The sequence below is a fragment of the Aulostomus chinensis genome, chromosome 4 (assembly GCF_037954235.1).
Source record: "Aulostomus chinensis isolate RoL2024-O1b breed Wild chromosome 4, RoL_Achi_v1.0, whole genome shotgun sequence".
In the NCBI taxonomy this organism is placed as follows: domain Eukaryota; kingdom Metazoa; phylum Chordata; class Actinopteri; order Syngnathiformes; family Aulostomidae; genus Aulostomus; species Aulostomus chinensis.
Window position 1 is genome coordinate 31,436,755 of NC_141323.1, and position 21,967 is coordinate 31,458,721.

Below are 21,967 nucleotides of genomic sequence, written 5' to 3' on the forward strand. Positions count from 1 at the left end.
CACCACATGAAGCAGGCTAATGAATAATAAATCAAATATAAAAATGCTTTCTTTTAAGATATAAAACATCTTGTGAATATCTGGAGCTTAATTCCAGCAGCAGACCTCCTCAGGTGATGGAATTTATATTTGACATGTTTACCATTAAATGAGACACATTTGCAGTCCATTGAAATCTACATGTGTTCATGGTGAGTTGATTTAAAAACATGAGCTGACAGAATCTACGTTTAGGGAGGAACCACCATATCCAGGGGTCTGGACCTCACCGCCTCCTCAACAGCAGCTTGAGATTCAATGTCTTTGTCTCAGGTGAAATCAAAGAAAGAATTCTAAGATCAAACACAAAACTCTGAGATCAAAGGTTGAAGTTCCCCAAGATTCAATTTTAGCTCAGACCCTCTTCAAGGTGGAACCAGCAGAGGAGCTCAGTAGAGACAACTGGACAGCAGCAGGACAGAACAGAGGCTCTCCACAATGGAAGGAGACAGGAAACAGGTTTGGACCATCTGGGCTTCTTTCCCCTTTGATGGTTTTTAAAACATTGAAGGAAATTGTAAAAATCAACATTGTGTTTAAATCATGATTTCTAGTTGAGAGTATTTGCTCATCTGTTCCAGAAGCTTCTTCTAGAGTTGACCCTGAATGAGTGGAGGGACCTTTTTGATCATCAGGACTGCTTTTTGATGCCCTGATGGTGCATCGGGTCATCATGGTGCTCCACCATCTGCAGGGGTTCCGGGACTGTTGTGGTGTTTGTGGGAACTGCAGGGAGAAGCTGAGAACTGGAGAGGAAGTCCTGCACTCCAGCAGACCTCTCAACACCTGCAGCATTTTTTCAGCTCCACCAAACCCAACATTCACTGCCTCCTCATCATCTGGGCATCAAAAGCAGCTCAGACCTGCTGCAGCTCAGCAGACCTCAGCCATTTTTAGGATGTCTCAATGATTCTCCTTCACATGATTTTCATTCAGAAACAATAGAATTGTCAAATACCACAACAGTTTTCAGCTTGCTGGTAAACAGTATTTCAACTTCCATTCCACTGTGTAATGGCAGTGACTGATGTGTACGATATGCAGTACTAATCAAGTACAGCCCTGACTGATACTTTATCTCCAATGCTAGGAAGGATAAGAATGTTGAAATGGACCAAGCAGGAATAGAATCTCAAGTCATGTCTACTTTACTGAGCAGCACTCAGTTAATTTCAGGAAACACAAGACATTTTTACCACATGTCAATGAAGTAGTCAGCAAAATAAATATGACACTAAACAGTAGTTGAGGGAGAGCAGAGCTGGAAATAAGACATTACTGGGAGGGCAATAAATCTAAAACACGCAGAACCAGAACTCAGCCACAGCTTTCTGTCATTTTCTGTCTCAAATACTTCACAAGCTTCAACTTGGTCCAAAACCTGCTCACCTCTCTGGGTGTCAAGTTTGTCTGCACCGTCTGACCAAACTTCATCAAATGTGTGAATTTTATTTCCTGCAGATGAAATCTGGGCCGTGTTGATTGCAAGAAGAAAAAAAAGTGGGAAAATAATGGAGTCTTTGCCAGAAGTTCCTTCTGGCTCAGGCCCTAAAAAGTGCTGTCAAGTCACATTAGAACCAAGCTCTGGACCAAAGTTTGGTGCTTTTTCAATTTTCAGTCAGTGAGTAATGTTCTATTCATTTATGTAACTCTATCTTACATTGATACAGAGAGTTGTTTTTAATCTTTTAAATCATGTGACCATCATTATAACAGCTGTTGACCTTGTTTGAACTATTTGATGGTGCTAAATAGTGCCAGCTTGCTAACATTTACGAGCTAACGTTAGCTAGCTAGCTAATATTATTTTCTAACTTCAGGCCTTAAATTTGGGATTGATTGTGGAAATTTTTCACTTAATCTTTGTGAGCCCAAGGTTTTGTATTGATGATGTCATTGTAACTGCCTTTCTGATTCTTTGCATACATAAAATTAAAATACAAATGTTAGCCTGCTCTTGTTTGTTCCCTCAGCTGCAGGTTTGACCACTGGTAGCTTAGCTAACTGTTAACCAATGAATGTTTAATTGTGTGAGTTTTTCCTTTCAGTTTTCCATGATGGAAGACAACTCAACACAGGTGGTTTCATCACTTTCAGTTGTCTGAAGATTGGAGCACCACGAACCCAGAGGCTGATTCCTGAAACCATCAATAAAACTCTGCATTCACTTCTTCTGAATGTTAAATGATGATCATTTGATTTATTCTTCTAGAATCATCTGAACAAACCCTCCCTCAACACAGTGAAGCAAAACTATTTGGCCTTCATCTGACAGGATGAGTTTCTTTTCCCAGTGATTCCATTGATAAAGTGAAAGCTTTGCAGCTCTCACTGGAAAGTCCTGAGGCTCGTCCCATTCTGAAGCAGGCAGTTGCTCCCAGCCAGCCGACACTTTCACTCTCTTGTGTAGGAGTGAAGAACAAAATCAAAATAAAGAATCATCACTCTTTCATTGGGGCTCCTTTCTCCTTGTTCTGATACAGAAATTCAACAGCTTCTATCATTTAGTTTCCAGGAAATGTTGATGACACACTGGGATTTTTTGTTCTCCTGCTGTCACTGTCAAGTGCCAGCTTAACATGTGAGAGGTAGCAGGAGCCATGCATGTGTTCATGTTTACAGCAGACAAGGAGGAAACCTTGGAGGATTTCAGGGACTTTTAGCAGTGGTTCACACTTCAGGTGTGAAAGCTTCTGAGTATAAAATTTTAAGTGAGCGAGCCAGGAGTTGAACCTAGAATCTTCTGACAGTAGTCAGTCATGCTATCCATTGCACCACCAGCCCTGTGAAAACCTCTTAATGTTCATGTGTACTTGATTTTATAGACAATCCAAACGCTCTGGTGGCATTTTCAGGGGACACAATGGTGCAGTGGTCAGCACTGTTGCCTCACAGCAAGAAGGTTCCAGATTTGAGCCCCAGCTGTGGAGTCTGCATGTTCTCCCTGTGTCTGTGTGGGTTCTCTCTGGTACTCCAGCTTCCTCCCACAGTCCAAAGACATCAAGAGAGGACGAGGCTGATTGATACTCTAAATTGACTGTAGGTGTGGCTGTGAGTGTGAATGGTTGTCTGTCTATGAGTGTTGGCCCTGTGATGGACTGGTGACTCATCCAGGGTGAACCCCGCCTCTTGTCAGAAGGCTGCTGGGATAGGCTCCACCCCCCCACACAAACCCTGACATATAATCAGTGGAGAAAAGGAAATTTATCAACACTCATGACTTCATCTGTTTTGAGAACTGAACTGGATATAAACTCTGAGAATTCAGAGTAAGAACCAGGAGGGTGGGACACAATAATAGATAGGAGTAAATGTGGAGTCTGGGTTCTTTTCTAGAATGTGGAGGCAATGACAGTCCTGCCAAGTGACATCACTGACATGAATGGATGACTTCAATCACATGAATGGATGACTTCAGTCATGTGACTGGATGACAGTGTAGATGCCAATGTAGAGGTTGGGGAAATAGTCTCTGAGAATCCAGCTTGAACCAACGCCCTCCTTGTTCTTCAAAAACCCAAACAGCGACCATCAGTCTCCCTCCAATCCTGTACTTGGGTTCAATGTTGCTGTTCCATTTAGCAGCAGTAGGTGTCGCTGTGATACCAGGTTCAGTTCAAGATTCCCAACTCCAGCTCATGATGGTGACCTCAGTGGCCACAGTGGCAGGGTAAAATGGCGCTTCAGTGGATCATGTGGATCAACTCATGTTCCCATCTCTTATGTTAACGGTCAGTTTTGACCCACGTCTTCAATCAGCTGTAAAATAAACTGAAAACAATTTTCTATCATCCAAGTTGTTTCCCATCTCTTGGTTTCCTTGTTAGGCTTCCTTATCATGGAAATATTGATTGGAATATTTTGTTGTGGGCCTCTGGACCTTTTTTAGTCAGTAAACCCTCGATTTCAGTTAAAAAATGATAAAGTGAACCTCAAGTAAATAATATAAATAAACAAAAGGTTGTTGTGTTTCCTCACCATTACTGAGGGGTGTTAGAACAGTCTTTTAGTTCTTTATTTTAATGTTATTAACTTTTGTAACATCCATGGTGTTATACATCAGTTTCAATTCTCATATTTACTTCAAGAAAAAGGGAAAAAAGTCTTTTTTTCAGCAACAGAACTTTAATACAAACTCAAAATGAAAAGCAGAACAAGCCAGAACCCAAAATTTTGATTTGCAAGGTCAAACAAACAACAACCAGTCAAGCAAATCAAACCAACAGAAACCAACTACTGGTTCAAAACCAGTAAAAAACAAAAACAGAGGAAAAGTCTCTGTGTGCAAGAACATGCATGTGTGTGTGTGTGTGTTTAGATGCGTGTGTGTCAAAAACTGACAACATGAGCCAACAGTGGTGGTGTCTGTCAAAGAGGTGGAGCTCTGTCCTTCACCTGCAAGATTTCAGCAGGCAGCTCAGGTCCAGTTTTCTTCACTGTGCCACCATGATAAGTTTCCTCCTGAGAAGTTCTTGTCCAAGGTCATAGCTGGTAAAAGAATTGTCACAGTGATACTGGGACCCTGCAGTCCAGTCGTCATATCCAGGACCACACTGGACATGGCCGTCTTTGTTTGTTTTGTTGTTGTGCAACGTGAGAGAACGTGACAGACCATTTTATACCAAAGACAGAATGTGTGTGTGTGTGTGTGTGTAACCATGTTAAATTCTTTTAAATAAATGTGTTTCAACCTGCTATTATTTGTATAAATTCTTTTCCTTAAATTCTTTTAAATAAATGTGTTTCAATCTGCTATTATTTGTATGCTGTATGATTTCTGAAACCCAAGACTAACTAAGGTACTGCAACCTAAAGTATGGTAATGAGGAGAATGATGAAAAATCCACAAGGTGATCAGAAAATAATAAATGTATTCAGGAAAACAAACCATCTCTGAACATGTGTGATTGAAATATGTCAGTTGGACTGGCAGAATCTGGCTTTACTACAAAGTGTCTCATCAAGAGATCTGTCACATGCATCTGCTGTGGAGGGTCAATCTGTCCGTCCACATTCAGATCATTGATGCAACGACTCTGTTATGATCAAACTACTCAGGATGAAACAGACCAATGTGGACATCAAGTAGCAACTCAGCAGCTGATCAACAGAGTCCTAAGCACCAGTAGAGCCTGTTCATCGTCCCTGGGTGGGCTCGAACCACCAGCCTCTCTGTTAACAGCCGAGCGCTGACCGATTGAGCCACAGAGACTCTGAGTCTCCTGCTTTTCATGAAGAGTTTTCAGGCTAAATTCAGTGTGTGAGGTCCACACTGCACATTTGAGGGAACATGAAGGACAGATGAGAGTCTGACTGTCATGGCGAAAGCCTTCAGCACTAGAACTGAAACAGCCCCCACCATCTTAACCCCACCAGACATCATCGTCCAGCCTCCAACCACAGGTCCATCAGTTATCATGGGAGCCACATGTGGAGTCTGGATTCTTTTCTAGAATGAGACGGCAATGACAGTCCTGCCAAGTGACATCACTGACATGAATGGATGACTTCAGTCACGTGACTGAAGTGCTGTGGTTCTTCTGATGAAGGGCGGCATGATGTTTGCTGTCTCAGGCTCCACCAAATGTCCTCTTTAGGACGCCACAATGTGGCCTCTTCAGTGCTCCATCTTCCCTGCATCAGAGACACAAGGGTTTCTCCTGGTGCCGACCCGATCATCCTTCTACCGAATGGTGCGGCGATGGATCCTCAGAGGACGCTTGGATCCTTCTTCTCATCAGTGCCACAGTTTTTCATGGAGGGAACAACAGGAGCGTTTTAGTCATGTTTTGCTCGGTGTTTCCTGCACAGAGCATCAGGATCTGTGACGCCATCTTGTGATAGTGGGTCATCATCTTGTTGTGTGATAGTGGATTCATTTATCTGCTATTTCAACACATTCAAGTTCATTATCCCTACATGTCAAAATACATTTGGTGTGGAGTTTTACTTTCTGGCCTCAATCATAATGTGTGCATTTATTCTTCATGAACATTTCTCAGCTTTGTAAGTTTATGATATTTTGTCTTCCTCTGTTTTCTATTCCATTGTTGTTGATGATTCTATTGCAGGTTTGAGTTCCCTCTTGACTGAAGCAGAAACAGGAACAAAAAGCTGGAGGTGGTCAGAGCTCCAAGTTGGGACGCTGATATTAAAGTAGGAGATGAACACATCCAGGTTAGCCATCACTCTCAGAACCTGCTACTTTACCTCTTCAGAATGTAGCAGCATAGCATAGCTTCATCTCACCAGTTAGTGGCCCACTTTGATGTCTGGGATATGAGGTTAAAGGTTCTTTACAGCTCTGAATGAAGGGTTTATAAAGTGTTAACAATGCCATGAATAACAAGCATTCAGTAATTCTTGATAAAAGGAGACTCACCATCAAGTTGAACCAGTTGAAGAACAAAAGGACTTCTCCACGATCACATTTATCCTCTCTCTCTCTCTGCGTGGACACAACAAATGAGCTGGTTCAGAGACACGAGGCAAAAAAAGCTGGATGAACTCTTCTTCATTCCAAAAATGACTTCACCCTTGAACACTGACGTCAGGTCATTTTATAGGGTCCTCCATTTTTTCATTTATGTGACGTTGCATATTGGGAAATTAATTATAAAAAAAACACTATATTTTGATGAAAACTATATTTGATCAGGAAAAGTACATTGGGTCAAATAAATCCATCGTTAGTGACAGTGTTACTAATTTTAACTTTAGTGCTCTGGTGCTGATTGCCTCATTAAGATCTTCATGAAGAAATAAACTGAAATTTGTAAAATTTTTTTTTTTTTTTTTTTTTTTTACAGAGTTGGCAGTTTGAGCATTGAATCTTTCTTTGTGTTGAGAACAAACCCTCAAAGCCTTCATGTTTCAGTTTGCTTCACAGCTAACAGACAAACACCTCTTAGCCTGGTTCTGGTAGTCCAGGTTTAAACACCAACACAAGGATTTTATGCTGATTTCTTCACATGCAGCTGAAATCTAGACTTCGAGTGTTCATGTGAGGTTACAGCTTCACGCCTATTTAGTTTTCAACAAATATTACGTCACTTATGCATTGAGCTCACTAACGAACTTTAGTCTCAGTAGCTGAATCTGTTAGGGGGAAGGCAGTGTGGACCGGCAGGAGCCTCCTACAAAATGCAATGGAGAGAAGAAGAAATCCTGAGGAGTCGCTATGAGATTGAAGTGTTAAAGACGTGGCTCCTTTGGTGGTGATAGGATTTGAGCTATTGACTCTATTTTTAGTTTAATTCAATGTTATTGCAAACATCAGCTGCTCACTTATCAGCTAGCAAGTCAACAACAGTATTGTTCAGTGTGCTAGCTGAAGTAGACCGAGCGGTCAGTTGAGTCTTTATTTCCATGTGTGCTCATGGTAGCAGGGGTTTAGATTTCTAAATGTAACCCTTTTACCACCGGCTCCAATATTAAAACCCACCTTAGGCTTACAGGGAACACTTTAACTCATTTCAAATATCTTGTATGGTAAAAGTCCCATCTCGAATAATTAAAATCAATCTAGGGCAATGTATGATTCTCACTCTTAAATATTCAAATGGAGGCTATGGGGAGTACACTTGACCTTTAAACTCTGCTGTAAAGCTTCAGTAACAACACACAAATTCAATGAAACCAACACAAGATTTCAGTTTAGAAAATGTATTAAAAGCTTGCAGAAAAACACATTCAAACCTTGAATAAACAAGACTATAGAAAATAAAAAAGAAGACCCCGGGGTATATTGTTTGTCTCTTTCAACTGTCTAATTTTATTTCGAGTGCAGTCTGTTTACTTTCGTTGGCCCGCTTTAGTTGGAGCTCATGATGGAAACCTTTCCCAGATCCCCCCGTGTGTCGGTGACGTCAACAATACCGGACCGCAGCCGATGAATCCCTCGCTCGTTGTGGCAGCGACCGTCCCGCTCGCAGCAACCCGCAGCAACAGACCTCCGTGACTCGGCAGCAGCGGCACATCCTCCGGCTCCGTCGGCAACCACGACCCGTCCTCCGACTCCGTCGGCAGCAGTGACGCGTCCTCCGTGAACGACTCTCTCCCGAGGCGACTATCCGAAGCTCCTGTCCCGTCCTTGCAGCGGCGTCTCCCTTCAGCGTGGACAGCGTTAGCCTAGCTCCCGCTAGCTTCTGTAACTGGACTTGCCTGGTGCTCAACAAAACACAATCGGTGGCGGAGAATCCGACTCACGCACTCCGATCACGTCGGTCAATTACAGTTCACAGTCCGTTACCGATGAAAACTCCTCTCCGACGACACACAGTCTCCAAACTCCGATAACGTTACGCCATTACACGATACTCCTTCCTCGCGCGCGTTTCTCCCGGAAGTGTAAACACTAAAGGTCATGAACTCACGCACGTAACCTAACGTAAGAGAATTACTTTAACATTTTTGAAGGACATTCACACCCCATGAAATTATGTTTTTTTGAATGTTACTAATTTTAAACAAATTTTATTTACATTTTAATATCTTCTTCATGATACTAATTTATGTAAATTTTAGCTTAACCATGAACTGGCATTTTATTCTTAACTTATTCCTATGAAAATCATGAAATAAATATCACTGATATTTATCAGAGTATTACATAAACCTAGGATTAAATTAAAGCTGCAGTCAGCGTTGTTTGGGCCTGAGCCTCCTCCCGCCCACCGCAGCCGAGTAGCAGGGGTCGTCCTGAATCCAGTGATGAATTTTATGAAAGCGGTGGGACTTGTACACTGCAAGCAATTGCTGTAAATTTACTACAAGATTTCAACAGTATCACCTTGTTTATAAAAATACAGTACTTTGCCGTTAATTCTAATAGGAATCTGTTAAATTACACCCCATGACTGTTTAACAGAACTATGCTGTAATGCTAAAATACAGTACTTCACTGTAAATAAATCAACAGTATCTTTGCCTTATGGACGCAAGGAGAATCTCCTGAGCTGCACATGTGAGGCCAGAGCCTTGGTTTTCGTCATCCATCTCAATCACAGTCATTTGGTGAGTAGCGATTGCATTTATTGTAGACACTGGCGCAAAGTCTGTAGGCCAGTGGAGGCTAAGTGAAGTTTCCAGTTTGTGTGGCGACACACACGAGTGGGGGGTGCACTTATTAAAATATAGTAGTGACCAAAGCCGGACAACGCCACCTTGGGAATTTCGCCCAAGGAAATACTTAACGTACCGACCAAAAGGCACTCACAGGTTCATTTACTAATTGGCAGGAGACGTGGTTCCATGACAAAAATATTTTATTGTAAACAGACCAGCAGATTAAAAAGAGAACAAGAATAAATCTAAACAAGTCTGGAGCTTACCAGTGGGGGGGAGGGATCCCAAGGCAACAGACACCCTGATCAATTGGGACATCACATTTAAAAACACATGATTAAAGCAAAACAGGGGTGCACAGCACACAAGAGGCAAAGCGACACCAGGACCGTGAGCTTCCAGTACCTGAAACGAAATGACAAGAATTATAATTTAACACCAAAACTAAACAAAAAAAAAAAAACAGAACCAAACTCAAACCACAATTTACAAATTAATTTGAGAAACAAGATTTAATTATTAAACACAAATTAGCAAGGAAAAATAATACAACCCAAAATAACCAGAAACGAGTTCATTTCTCCATTGCTAGACCAGGGAGCTAACAGATAGCCGTCCAGCAGCTTGCTACACCCTGAAGCCCAAGCGGAGGAATGGGAAACAATGCAGATCCAAACCTTCAGAGCACCATGAAGGACAGTTCAGTGGCGCCACACGGTGGACATCAGGATCTGGCAGACCCTGGTTAAACAAGGTGAATTACTGAAACAACCTCCAGTTCAACACACAGCGGATTCCACTTCGTTAACACAGAAGCAGAGCACTCCAGTGAACACAGTAAACAGTGAACAAACAAACAAGCAAAACATGTGTAGATGGCCAGTAGGTCGCAGAACAGGCTAGTAGCAGAGCAGGCTAATAGAGCAGGAGCCTGTAACAAAGCAGGGTAGTCTGTAGCAAAACAGCAGCCAGAGCAAAGCAGGGTAGTCTGTAGCAAACAGCAGCCAGAGCAAAGCAGGGTAGTCTGTAGCAAACAGCAGCCAGAGCAAAGCAGGAGCATCTAGCAAAGCAGGATAGTCTGGCAAGACAGCGCCCGGTAGCAAAGCAGCAGCTAGTTCTTCCTCAGTGTCACGGCTCACCAGCTGTGCCAATCAGGTGTAGATCGCACGCATGCAGAGCAAAGGGTTTCACAGCTAGTATGCTGTGGCAAACAGCCTCTGCACGTCAGATGGGGGGGGGGGGGTGTTTCCCCACTAGCGGCGATTAAGGGACCGTGTCCCAAAAGCCGGACGCCTACAATTAAACACGTGAATATGAAAAACGTGCATGATCAGCATGCAACACGAGCTACAGGGAGCTACTGCTACATACCAGCACAGACGGTGGCGAGAAGGCAGACGTGAGGCGATCAGAGGCGGAAGCGAGGTGACCAGGAAGTGGGAGGACCCCGGACCCCAAGAGCAAGAGATGGACCAGGTAGATGCTGCCCGTATTTATAGAGCAGCGCCACACACTGGTTGGCTAATGATGGTACAAGCCAAGTCAGGCATCACCAACCAGTCTCACTGCTAGGATGGGACGTCTCATCCTGCCACATTTGCATTGATAATTACACTCGGTGCACATCATGCTAGCCAGATTTAGCAGCTAGCCAAAATGTTGAAAATGCTTGCAAATTAATCCAAAAAACACAGAGAGTTGACTTTACTTTTTACATCTCGAGCCTCCACAAATTAATGTGTGCGACATCTGTATTTTGCCTGTGAATTCATGAAGCTTTCTGATAGTCTGAACCATTTTACAGTACACACAATATACGTGTCACACAACAGTTAAGTCGGTTCATATTAAGATGAGTGCACACTGACTGTGTTTACATGCAATTACGTCCCTCCATCTTGTGCTAGGCTACTGCTCTGGCATGAGTCTGTCTGATGGCATGATTACAGTGTAGTTAAGGCCATAGAGCAGAAGCTGTGGTTGTATTTGTTTAAAAAAGAGTGGCTTTAGCATCGTTCAAGTGCCTGCTCATTTGTGTTGATTTTTCTTTGTCTCTGATATTGCCTACAGATGCAGGAGCCTATTTTCCAGCTGCCCTGATCCTAGTAAGTACTTGCCTGTCCATCACATTTTACAGTTAATCAGTTATTTTTTCAGACCTCAAACATTGAAATAGACAACTATGTTATCTGGTCAAAGAAGCTGTTTTTTTTTTTCTTCTTCTTCTTCTCTTCTCTTTTCTCCCTGTTTTCTTGGATCTCCAACACTATATCTACATGTATATATTTGATGGCTTATAATGTCTCATTCATCTGAGTGAGTTCCAACACTCCTTTTTTAGGCGCTTCATTGGAATAAATCCTGAGAGTGTCTGCATGTTTTCCCTGTGCTGGTTCTCTCCAGGTACTCCAGCTTCCTTCCACAGTCCAAAGACATGCAAATGGAAATGCAACTCTAAATTGACCGTAGGTATGGCTGTGAGTGTGAATGGTTGTCTGTCAATATTTGTTGGCTGCGGTGGACTGCGATGGACCACTGACCTGTCCAAGGTAATGTCCACTCTGGGATAGGCTCCAGCCCCACCCAGTGACCCTTAACAGGATAAGCGGAAAAAATGGATGGATGGATGGATGGATGGACGGATGGATAGATGGGTGGGTGATCACTCACAGGACTGTGAGTCTCTCACTCTGAGCACTTCATGCTATGGGACTTACACTGACGTAACCTGATTAGCTCAGTCAGTCGAGCGTGAGACTCTTAGTCTCAGGGTTGTTGGTTCAAGCCCCATGTTGGGTGTTGATCTTAAACACCACTGCTTGTCCTCTCAGTTTTGAAAGCTTTGTTTGTAAATTGTCAGAAAAATCAGTGAATAAACAATACAAACTTAGGCTTTGTCAGAAATTCCATGCTTCCAAACTAACCAATATGAAAAAACAAAAGGTGAGACTTTTTCATGCATTCGAAAAATTTGTATGCGCTTCATTGTATCCGCTTTCTATACTTCCATGCATCCCAGCTTATTTCTGTTAAGGGTTGCAGGGGGAGGCTGGAGCCTTTCCCAGTGGCTTTCAGGTGAGAGGCAGGTTTCACCCTGGACAGGTAGCCAGTCCATTGCAGACAGAATACCCACGCAGGCACGGGGAGAACATGCACACACCACACAGAAAGAACCTGTGCTCGAGCCAGGACTTGAACTTGCTTTGAGGCGACACTGTTAACCACGGTACCACCGTGCCACCCATTGACTGTAACACATTGTAAACAATATACACTCTTGTTATCATACAACATGTAGCCCTGTACAAAAATCAAATAAATTACATCGCATAAAAAGCATAAAAAGATGTGTTAAAAAGTTCAAAAATAAATAGAGTTCATAATCGTTAAAATTGGTTATAATGTGAGCAGGTTAAAAGCATAAATATAATATGTAACATTTAAAAAGTAAAACTATTTACAGTTAAAAAATAAATTCATATAAAGGTCTTTAAGTTCTCTGAGTCTGTAAAAGATCAGTGATCTGAGAATAAGGAGAGGGGAAGAAGCCGTGTTTATATGTAACCTCAATTGTTACCTGTCAATCATTTCATTCCTGTTTTATCTTTGGGTGTATTAAGACCGCAAAAGCCAATCACGGGAAAGATACTGTGTAAGGGGTGGGACTAGTGGCGCAGGTTTGTGAGGTGAGTAGTTAGCGCGCATGGGGAGAGAAACAGAGGCAATGATCAGAGAGCTGATAGGGGAGGCATCATTTGTGTGGAGAGCATTTAAGTTTATTTTGGAGGTCGACGACTGGTGGTCCTGATGTAAACTTCTGTGTGACCTTCGAGAGGTGAATATTTATGCCTGTATTTGCGCTTTATCTAACTGTTGTAGTGAAAAGAGACTGGACGTGTACATGGTTAGCGACGTGCTAGCTAGGGATAGCATTCCGTGCTAATGTGCCTGCAAATCGTAGCTTTAGCGTTGTAATATTTTTGGAGCGAAAGTAAAGGTAATGCGAATTCGACACGAGATAATGTTTGATAATTGTGGCTAAATTAAGATAATATGCTTGAAGGAGACGGACATTGGAGAGAGAGAGACGGGTTTCCATCCGATGGCTCTGCTGTTCTGCTGTGCCCTGTCCTGCTGTGTTTTCTTCTTCGTGACTTTCGCTGTCCCGCCATTGCGTGTGAGTGTTTGGATTGTGACTGCCACCGTCATTGCCATTACCATTCAGACTCTCATCCTCCATTCCCGTTCTCCCCCTTCTAATAAAACCCTGGATTTGTGAGGACTAACATACACATGCACTTGCTTTTATTGTGTGCTCAGCTGCGAGTGAAGCGGCCATTACAGTTGTGAAGCCCCGACCGCACACGAGCTTCAATAAACAGGCCTGAAACAGGTAAAAATTAAATATAAGGTGTTTCATATGAATGTGTGTGTGCCCACAGGTAAAATATTGAGTTTTAGTTGTTGTAAATTAACGAATACCGTTTTAGAAAGTAACTTAAGGATTCTGAAAGGGATTAAATATGATGTATATTAAAAAAAAAACAAAAGGGTTATCTTTTGTAGAGGAAACTGTTTTTTCCTTACAATTGAGGAGTTAAGGATGAATTGAGGGTATTTTATGTTAAACTATCTAACTAAAAAAGATTTTAATTTTCAGTGGAACGAAAGCTCAGAACCAAGAAAGACACTGTTTGTTTTGTTTTGAAAATCCTCTTACTCATTGTTAATAATTTTGTTCATTGTATTTTTATAATACTAGAATATATTCAATTTTTATTTCATCCATCTCCGTGAACAAGTACCTGTGAAGGATCAATTTGCAATTTTTTTAACTTCAGCTTGAGGAAAGGGCAGCTTTGAGTCTTTGGGGACCAGCATGAGCGAGCTTCCCTCACACACCTTTTCTTGAAGCGCCCTCCGCAGCATTGAAATTGAATATCAATCAGCGTGTAATTTGAAGTAGACAGATGGCAGATGCAGTACTTTTCTCTACATGACATCAACATTCTTTTCGTTGTATTGACAGGACACCTGTTTGGCGTGTGAAAAGACCATGAGGCTGTTGCGCATCACTTTTTTTCTGAGGTTGTAAAGTGAGTGAAATGGATATAGAGCCCATGTGTGTAAGAGTCAAGTGCTTACGGCCATACCACTCTGAACACGCCCGATCTCGTCTGATCTCGGAAGCTAAGCAGGGTTGGGCCTGGTTAGTACTTGGATGGAAGACCGCCTGGGAATACCAGGTGCTGTAAGCTTTTTTGTTTCTTTGTGAGGAAAGGGCAGCTTTGAGTCTTTGGGGACCAGCATGAGCGAGCTTCCCTCACACACCTTTTCTTGAAGCGCCCTCCGCAGCTTTGGAATGGAATGTCATGCAGTTTGTAATTTGAAGTAGACAGATGGCAGATGCAGTACTTTTCTCTCGATGACATTAACATTCTTTTCGTTGTATTGACAGGACACCTATTTGGCGTGTGAAAAGACCCTGAGGCTGTTGCGCATCACTTTTTTTCTGAGGTTGTAAAGTGAGTGAAATGGATATAGAGCCCATGGTTGTGAGAGTCAAGGGCTTACGGCCATACCACTCTGAACACGCCCGATCTCGTCTGATCTCGGAAGCTAAGCAGGGTCGGGCCTGGTTAGTACTTGGATGGGAGACCGCCTGGGAATACCAGGTGCTGTAAGCTTTTTTATTTCTTTGTGAGGAAAGGGCAGCTTTGAGTCTTTGGGGACAAGCATGAGCGAGCTTCCCTCACACACCTTTTCTTGAAGTGCCCTCCACAGCTTTCGAATGGAATGTCATGCAGTGTGTAATTTGAAGTAGACAGATTGCAGATGCAGTACTTTTCTCTAGATGACATCAACATTCTTTTCTTTGTATTGACAGGAGAACTATTTGGTGTGTAAAAAGACCGTGAGGCTGTTGCACATCAAATTTTTTTGAGGTTGTAAAGTGAGTGAAATGGATATAGAGCCCATGTGTGTGAGAGTCAAGGGCTTACGGCCATACCACTCTGAACACGCCCGATCTCGTCTGATCTCGGAAGCTTAGCAGGGTCGGGCCTGGTTAGTACTTGGATGGGAGACCGCCTGGGATTACCAGGTGCTGTAAGCTTTTTTGTTTCATTGTGAGGAAAGGGCCGCTTTGAGTCTTTGGGGACCAGCATGAGCGAGCTTCCCTCACACACCTTTTCTTGAAGCGCCCTCCGCAGCTTTGGAATGGAATGTCATGCAGTGGTTAATTTGAAGAAGACAGATGGCAGATGCAGTACTTTTCTCTCGATGACATCAACATTCTTTTCTTTTATTGACAGGACACGTATTTGGCGTGTGAAAAGACCCTGAGGCTGTTGCGCATCACTTTTTTTCTGAGGTTGTAAAGTGTGTGAAATGGATATAGAGCCCATGTGTGTCAGAGTCAAGGGCTTACGGCCATACCACTCTGGACACGCCCGATCTCGTCTGATCTCGGAAGCTAAGCAGGGTCGGGCCTGGTTAGTACTTGGATGGAAGACCGCCTGGGAATACCAGGTGCTGTAAGCTTTTTTGTTTCTTTGTGAGGAAAGGGCAGCTTTGAGTGTTTGGGGACCAGCATGAGCGAGCTTCCCTCACACACCTTTTCTTGAAGCGCCTTTCTGCAGCTTTGAATTGGAATCTCATGCAGCGTGTAATTTGAAGTAGACAGATGGAGGATGCAGTACTTTTCTCTCGATGACATCAACATTCTTTTCTTTGTATTGACAGGACACCTATTTGATGTGTGAAAAGACCCTGAGGCTGTTGCGCATCACTTTCTTTCTGAGGTTGTAAAGTGAGTGAAATGGATATAGAGCCCATGTGTGTCAGAGTCAGGGGCTTACGGCCATACCATTCTGAACTCGTCTGATCTCGGAAGCTAAGCAGGGTCGGGCCTGGTTAGTACTTGGATGGAAGACCGCCTGGGAATACCAGGTGCTGTAAGCTTTTTTATTTCTTTGTGAGGAAAGGGCAGCTTTGAGTCTTTGGGGACCAGCATGAGTGAGCTTCCCTCACACACCTTTTCTTGAAGCGCCCTCCACAGCTTTGGAATGGAATGTCATGCAGTGTGTAATTTGAAGTAGACAGATTGCAGATGCAGTACTTTTCTCTCGATGACATCAACATTTTTTTCTTTGTATTGACAGGACAACTATTTGGTGTGTAAAAAGACCGTGAGGCTGTTGCACATCACATTTTTTTTGAGGTTGTAAAGTGAGTGAAATGGATATAGAGCCCATGTGTGTGAGAGTCAAGGGCTTACGGCCATACCACTCTGAACACGCCCGATCTCGTCTGATCTCGGAAGCTAAGCAGGGTCGGGCCTGGTTCGTACTTGGATGGGAGACCGCCTGGGAATACCAGGTGCTGTAAGCTTTTTTATTTCTTTGTGAGGAAAGGGCAGCTTTGAGTCTTTGGGGACCAGCATGAGCGAGCTTCCCTCACACACCTTTTCTTGAAGCGCCCTCCACAGCTTTGGAATGGAATGTCATGCAGTGGTTAATTTGAAGTAGACAGATGGCAGATGCAGTACTTTTCTCTAGATGACATCAACATTCTTTTCTTTTATTGACAGGACACCTATTTGGCGTGTGAAAAGACCCTGAGGCTGTTGCGCTTCACTTTTTTTCTGAGGTTGTAAAGTGAGTGAAATGGATATAGAGCCCATGTGTGTAAGAGTCAAGGGCTTACGGCCATACCACTCTGAACACGCCCGATCTCGTCTGATCTCGGAAGCTTAGCAGGGTCGGGCCTGGTTAGTACTTGGATGGAAGACCGCCTGGGAATACCAGGTGCTGTAAGCTTTTTTGTTTCATTGTGAGGAAAGGGGAGATTTGAGTGTTTGGGGACCAGCATGAGCGAGCTTCCCTCACACACCTTTTCTTGAAGCGCCCTCCACAGCTTTCGAATGGAAAGTCATGCAGTGTGTAATTTGAAGTAGACAGATTGCAGATGCAGTACTTTTCTCTAGATGACATCAACATTCTTTTCTTTGTATTGACAGGACAACTATTTGGTGTGTAAAAAGACCGTGAGGCTGTTGCACATCACATTTTTTTGAGGTTGTAAAGTGAGTGAAATGGATATAGAGCCCATGTGTGTGAGAGTCAAGGGCTTACGGCCATTCCACTCTGAACACGCCCGATCTCGTCTGATCTCGGAAGCTTAGCAGGGTCGGGCCTGGTTAGTACTTGGATGGGAGACCGCCTGGGATTACCAGGTGCTGTAAGCTTTTTTGTTTCATTGTGAGGAAAGGGCCGCTTTGAGTCTTTGGGGACCAGCATGAGCGAGCTTCCCTCACACACCTTTTCTTGAAGCGCCCTCCGCAGCTTTGGAATGGAATGTCATGCAGTGGTTAATTTGAAGAAGACAGATGGCAGATGCAGTACTTTTCTCTCGATGACATCAACATTCTTTTCTTTTATTGACAGGACACGTATTTGGCGTGTGAAAAGACCCTGAGGCTGTTGCGCATCACTTTTTTTCTGAGGTTGTAAAGTGTGTGAAATGGATATAGAGCCCATGTGTGTCAGAGTCAAGGGCTTACGGCCATACCACTCTGGACACGCCCGATCTCGTCTGATCTCGGAAGCTAAGCAGGGTCGGGCCTGGTTAGTACTTGGATGGAAGACCGCCTGGGAATACCAGGTGCTGTAAGCTTTTTTGTTTCTTTGTGAGGAAAGGGCAGCTTTGAGTGTTTGGGGACCAGCATGAGCGAGCTTCCCTCACACACCTTTTCTTGAAGCGCCTTTCTGCAGCTTTTAATTGGAATCTCATGCAGCGTGTAATTTGAAGTAGACAGATGGAGGATGCAGTACTTTTCTCTCGATGACATCAACATTCTTTTCTTTGTATTGACAGGACACCTATTTGACGTGTGAAAAGACCCTGAGGCTGTTGCGCATCACTTTCTTTCTGAGGTTGTAAAGTGAGTGAAATGGATATAGAGCCCATGTGTGTCAGAGTCAGGGGCTTACGGCCATACCATTCTGAATTCGTCTGATCGCGGAAGCTAAGCAGGGTCGGGCCTGGTTAGTACTTGGATGGAAGACCGCCTGGGAATACCAGGTGCTGTAAGCTTTTTTTTTTCTTTGTGAGGAAAGGGCAGCTTTGAGTCTTTGGGGACCAGCATGAGTGAGCTTCCCTCACACACCTTTTCTTGAAGCGCCCTCCACAGCTTTGGAATGGAATGTCATGCAGTGTGTAATTTGAAGTAGACAGATTGCAGATGCAGTACTTTTCTCTAGATGACATCAACATTTTTTTCTTTGTATTGACAGGACAACTATTTGGTGTGTAAAAAGACCGTGAGGCTGTTGCACATCACATTTTTTTTGAGGTTGTAAAGTGAGTGAAATGGATATAGAGCCCATGTGTGTGAGAGTCAAGGGCTTACGGCCATACCCCTCTGAACACGCCCGATCTCCTCTGATCTCGGTAGCTTAGCAGGGTCGGGCCTGGTTAGTACTTGGATGGAAGGCCGCCTGGGAATACCAGGTGCTGTAAGCTTTTTTGTTTCATTGTGAGGAAAGGGCCGCTTTGAGTGTTTGGGGACCAGCATGAGCGAGCTTCCCTCACACACCTTTTCTTGAAGCGCCCTCTGCAGCTTTGGAATGGAATTTCATGCAGTGGTTAATTTGAAGAAGACAGATGGCAGATGCAGTACTTTTCTCTCGATGACATCAACATTTTTTTCTTTGTATTGACAGGACACGTATTTGGCGTGTGAAAAGACCCTGAGGCTTTTGCGCATCACTTTTTTTCTGAGGTTGTAAATTGTGTGAAATGGATATAGAGCCCATGTGTGTGAGAGTCAAGGGCTTACGGCCATACCACTCTGAACACGCCCGATCTCGTCTGATCTCGGAAGCTAAGCAGGGTCGGGCCTGGTTAGTACTTGGATGGAAGACCGCCTGGGAATACCAGGTGCTGTAAGCTTTTTTATTTCTTTGTGAGGAAAGGGCAGCTTTGAGTCTTTGGGGACCAGCATGAGCGAGCTTCCCTCACACACCTTTTCTTGAAGCGCCCTCCACAGCTTTGGAATGGAATGTCATGCAGTGGTTAATTTGAAGTAGACAGATGGCAGATGCAGTACTTTTCTCTAGATGACATCAACATTCTTTTCTTTTATTGACAGGACACCTATTTGGCGTGTGAAAAGACCCTGAGGCTGTTGCGCTTCACTTTTTTTCTGAGGTTGTAAATTGTGTGAAATGGATATAGAGCCCATGTGTGTCAGAGTCAAAGGCTTATGGCCATACTACTCTGAACACGCCCGATCTCGTCTGATCTCGGAAGCCAAGCAGGGTCGGGCCTGGTTCGTACTTGGATGGAAGACCGCCTGGGAATACCAGGTGCTGTAAGCTTTTTTGTTTCATTGTGAGGAAAGGGGAGATTTGAGTGTTTGGGGACCAGCATGAGCGAGCTTCCCTCACACACCTTTTCTTGAAGCGCCCTCCACAGCTTTCGAATGGAATGTCATGCAGTGTGTAATTTGAAGTAGACAGATTGCAGATGCAGTACTTTTCTCTAGATGACATCAACATTCTTTTCTTTGTATTGACAGGACAACTATTTGGTGTGTAAAAAGACCGTGAGGCTGTTGCACATCGCATTTTTTTGAGGTTGTAAAGTGAGTTAAATGGATATAGAGCCCATGTGTGTGAGAGTCAAGGGCTTACGGCCATACCACTCTGAACACGCATGCGCCAATCAGACGGTACGCTGACAGCACGACACACGGAGGTCGCGGACTCCGCTTTTTCCATTTCTTTCGTTTTTTTCAGCCTTTTTCATTGTTCTTCCTTATTTTCCGTGCATTTTTGGTTCGTTTTTAGAGTGAACATTTTTTCCCCCCGACAGTTTTTATACTGATCGGGGGTGGTCAATTTGAGTTTTTTTTTTCCTAATTGAAAACTTTCGGACGGACCAAATGGATTTGAACTCTGCAAACGGATTTCAGATTACGAGCATGGAAAACGGACTTGACATAAACGCACAAACAGGTGAAGAAAATGAAAAATGGTTGCTTGTTAAAAGAAACAATCAGAAACGAAACATGAAGAAGTCGGAAGGAAAACTGCCGGAGGGAAATGCGAGAGCGGCTTCCGCAGCGACAGCGGGGGAAAGACGGCGAGCAGCGGCTGATTCAGAGGAGATGAGCGCTGGAGCCGGTCCACAGGCAACGAGAGCTGGTGGCCTGAAGAACAGAGCTGAAGACGTGGTTCCGAGAAGACCTGGGCAGCGAGGAGCTACTGGAGAGGCGACGGAGAGTGAGAGAGAATTGGCGGCGGAAAGAGATGCGGCGTCTGGTGGGGAAAGGCAGCTGCAGCAGCGACATGGAGCGGCGAAATCTGTGGGTGGCGACCACAAGTATGACAGAGAACTGACGGTCAGTGTCGAGGTAACTGGGCAGGATGAAGTCCCAGTTCTCGAATTAATGAGATGCATAAGAGCACTGTGTGGAGGTTTAATAGCCTGTAGGGCGACAGGGCCGCAGAAATATGAAATTACCATGTCACACATCAAAGGGAAAGAGAGAATCCTAGATGGTTTCAAAATTGGGGACAACACAGTGCATGTCAAAGATCTGTGTAATGATGAACTCATGGTTTCTTTTTTAAGCTTACCAGCTTACATCAGAGATGAGGAAATTTTACAAAAGCTAGAAGGGTGGGGAGTCTCAGCTGCATCAACTATAAGGAGGAGGATGTGGCCGGGTACGCAAATTGCTGATGGGACGCGGTTTCTCAAAGTAAAGTTTACAGATAAAGTCCAATCTCTGCCTTATTCAGCACGGTTTGACACAGCAATGGGACCGGAATATTTCAGGGTCATACATGATAGGCAGGCTAGGGTGTGTAGGATGTGCCTCCAGCCGGGGCACATCCTAAGGGACTGTCCTGAGTTCTCCTGCCATAAGTGTGGTGTCCAGGGGCATTATGCAAGGGAGTGCAACAGGAAACCTAATAAGATACAGAAATGTGAGGTGTGTTGGAACAAAATTGATGAATGTAATTGTAATTATAGTGATGAGGATATTGTGGTGGAATCTGGATCTGAGGAGCTGTACAGTGAGATGGAAGGTTTAAGTGAGGGAGGAACGGAGGATGAGGAGGAAGATGACGAGGTGGGTAGTGGCGCCGCCAAGCAGGCTGCTGGTGAGGGTTACGCCCCTCAGAGAACCCAGAGCCCTCCTAAAGTGGTGCAGAGCCCAGGCACAAGGCTTGGTTCAAGTCTGAATGACATGAGCACTGACTCAGGCCCACAGCAGAGAGGATAGGATGGAGGAGGAAACGGGTCCGAAAAGGAGCCGGAGCCTTCTCAACTCCTGGAATCAATGGAGGTGGGGGATACCCCAAGAGAATTGCAGCCGGCGGCAGCCACATCCACCAGGGTACCTACCTTAAATGTGCCCTCCACCTTCCCTCCTCAGAGTAGATCAAACAGTGACTCGGAAATGGACTTTGCCACAATAAAAAATATTCGGAAAAAGCACACCTCAATAAAAGATGCTGCGATGAAGAAAAAACAGAAGAAAGAAGGAGGGAGAGGTAAAAAATCTTGAGGGAAAATTGGCTGTTTAAAGGTTTTTTTGGTCTGACCATGTTTCTGCTGCACTCCCTTAATGTCAATGGACTCCGCACTTATGGCAGGATGACCGCCATTTTACTTAAAAGCAAGTGTGACATTCTCTGCTTACAGGAGACAAGGTGGGAAGGGGATAGCGTGGCGGCAGCAAGCAAAATGTGGGAAGGAGATGTCTTTTTTAGCAACGGCACAAGTAAATCTTGTGGCGTAGCTATTTTAGTAAAAAAGACTATAATTACCAATAGCAAGTTAATAT

At 44.0% G+C, this 21,967-nt stretch overlaps 10 non-coding genes and 3 pseudogenes across 10 annotated transcripts; all 13 read left to right on the top strand.

Moving 5' to 3' along the window:
• Window positions 1-14,244: 14,244 nt before the first annotated feature.
• On the top strand, window positions 14,245-14,363 carry LOC147266810 (5S ribosomal RNA). Its single transcript, XR_015115534.1, has one exon. It is a non-coding gene; the product is annotated as a 5S ribosomal RNA (ribosomal RNA).
• Window positions 14,364-14,673: 310 nt separating this feature from the next.
• Window positions 14,674-14,792, top strand: LOC147266811 (5S ribosomal RNA). Its single transcript, XR_015114447.1, has one exon. It is a non-coding gene; the product is annotated as a 5S ribosomal RNA (ribosomal RNA).
• A 309-nt stretch (window positions 14,793-15,101) lies between these two features.
• On the top strand, window positions 15,102-15,220 carry LOC147266812 (5S ribosomal RNA). Its single transcript, XR_015114635.1, has one exon. It is a non-coding gene; the product is annotated as a 5S ribosomal RNA (ribosomal RNA).
• Window positions 15,221-15,529: 309 nt separating this feature from the next.
• LOC147266813 (5S ribosomal RNA) lies at window positions 15,530-15,648 on the top strand. The gene has a single exon (XR_015115588.1). It is a non-coding gene; the product is annotated as a 5S ribosomal RNA (ribosomal RNA).
• Window positions 15,649-15,959: 311 nt separating this feature from the next.
• On the top strand, window positions 15,960-16,068 carry LOC147266814 (5S ribosomal RNA; annotated as a pseudogene).
• A 310-nt stretch (window positions 16,069-16,378) lies between these two features.
• LOC147266815 (5S ribosomal RNA) lies at window positions 16,379-16,497 on the top strand. The gene has a single exon (XR_015112806.1). It is a non-coding gene; the product is annotated as a 5S ribosomal RNA (ribosomal RNA).
• Window positions 16,498-16,806: 309 nt separating this feature from the next.
• Window positions 16,807-16,925, top strand: LOC147266816 (5S ribosomal RNA). Its single transcript, XR_015114102.1, has one exon. It is a non-coding gene; the product is annotated as a 5S ribosomal RNA (ribosomal RNA).
• Window positions 16,926-17,234: 309 nt separating this feature from the next.
• LOC147266817 (5S ribosomal RNA) lies at window positions 17,235-17,353 on the top strand. The gene has a single exon (XR_015115288.1). It is a non-coding gene; the product is annotated as a 5S ribosomal RNA (ribosomal RNA).
• Window positions 17,354-17,662: 309 nt separating this feature from the next.
• LOC147266818 (5S ribosomal RNA) lies at window positions 17,663-17,781 on the top strand. Its single transcript, XR_015115589.1, has one exon. It is a non-coding gene; the product is annotated as a 5S ribosomal RNA (ribosomal RNA).
• Window positions 17,782-18,092: 311 nt separating this feature from the next.
• On the top strand, window positions 18,093-18,201 carry LOC147266819 (5S ribosomal RNA; annotated as a pseudogene).
• A 310-nt stretch (window positions 18,202-18,511) lies between these two features.
• Window positions 18,512-18,630, top strand: LOC147266820 (5S ribosomal RNA; annotated as a pseudogene).
• A 310-nt stretch (window positions 18,631-18,940) lies between these two features.
• LOC147266821 (5S ribosomal RNA) lies at window positions 18,941-19,059 on the top strand. Its single transcript, XR_015112724.1, has one exon. It is a non-coding gene; the product is annotated as a 5S ribosomal RNA (ribosomal RNA).
• Window positions 19,060-19,368: 309 nt separating this feature from the next.
• On the top strand, window positions 19,369-19,487 carry LOC147266822 (5S ribosomal RNA). Its single transcript, XR_015115100.1, has one exon. It is a non-coding gene; the product is annotated as a 5S ribosomal RNA (ribosomal RNA).
• Window positions 19,488-21,967: the final 2,480 nt, after the last annotated feature.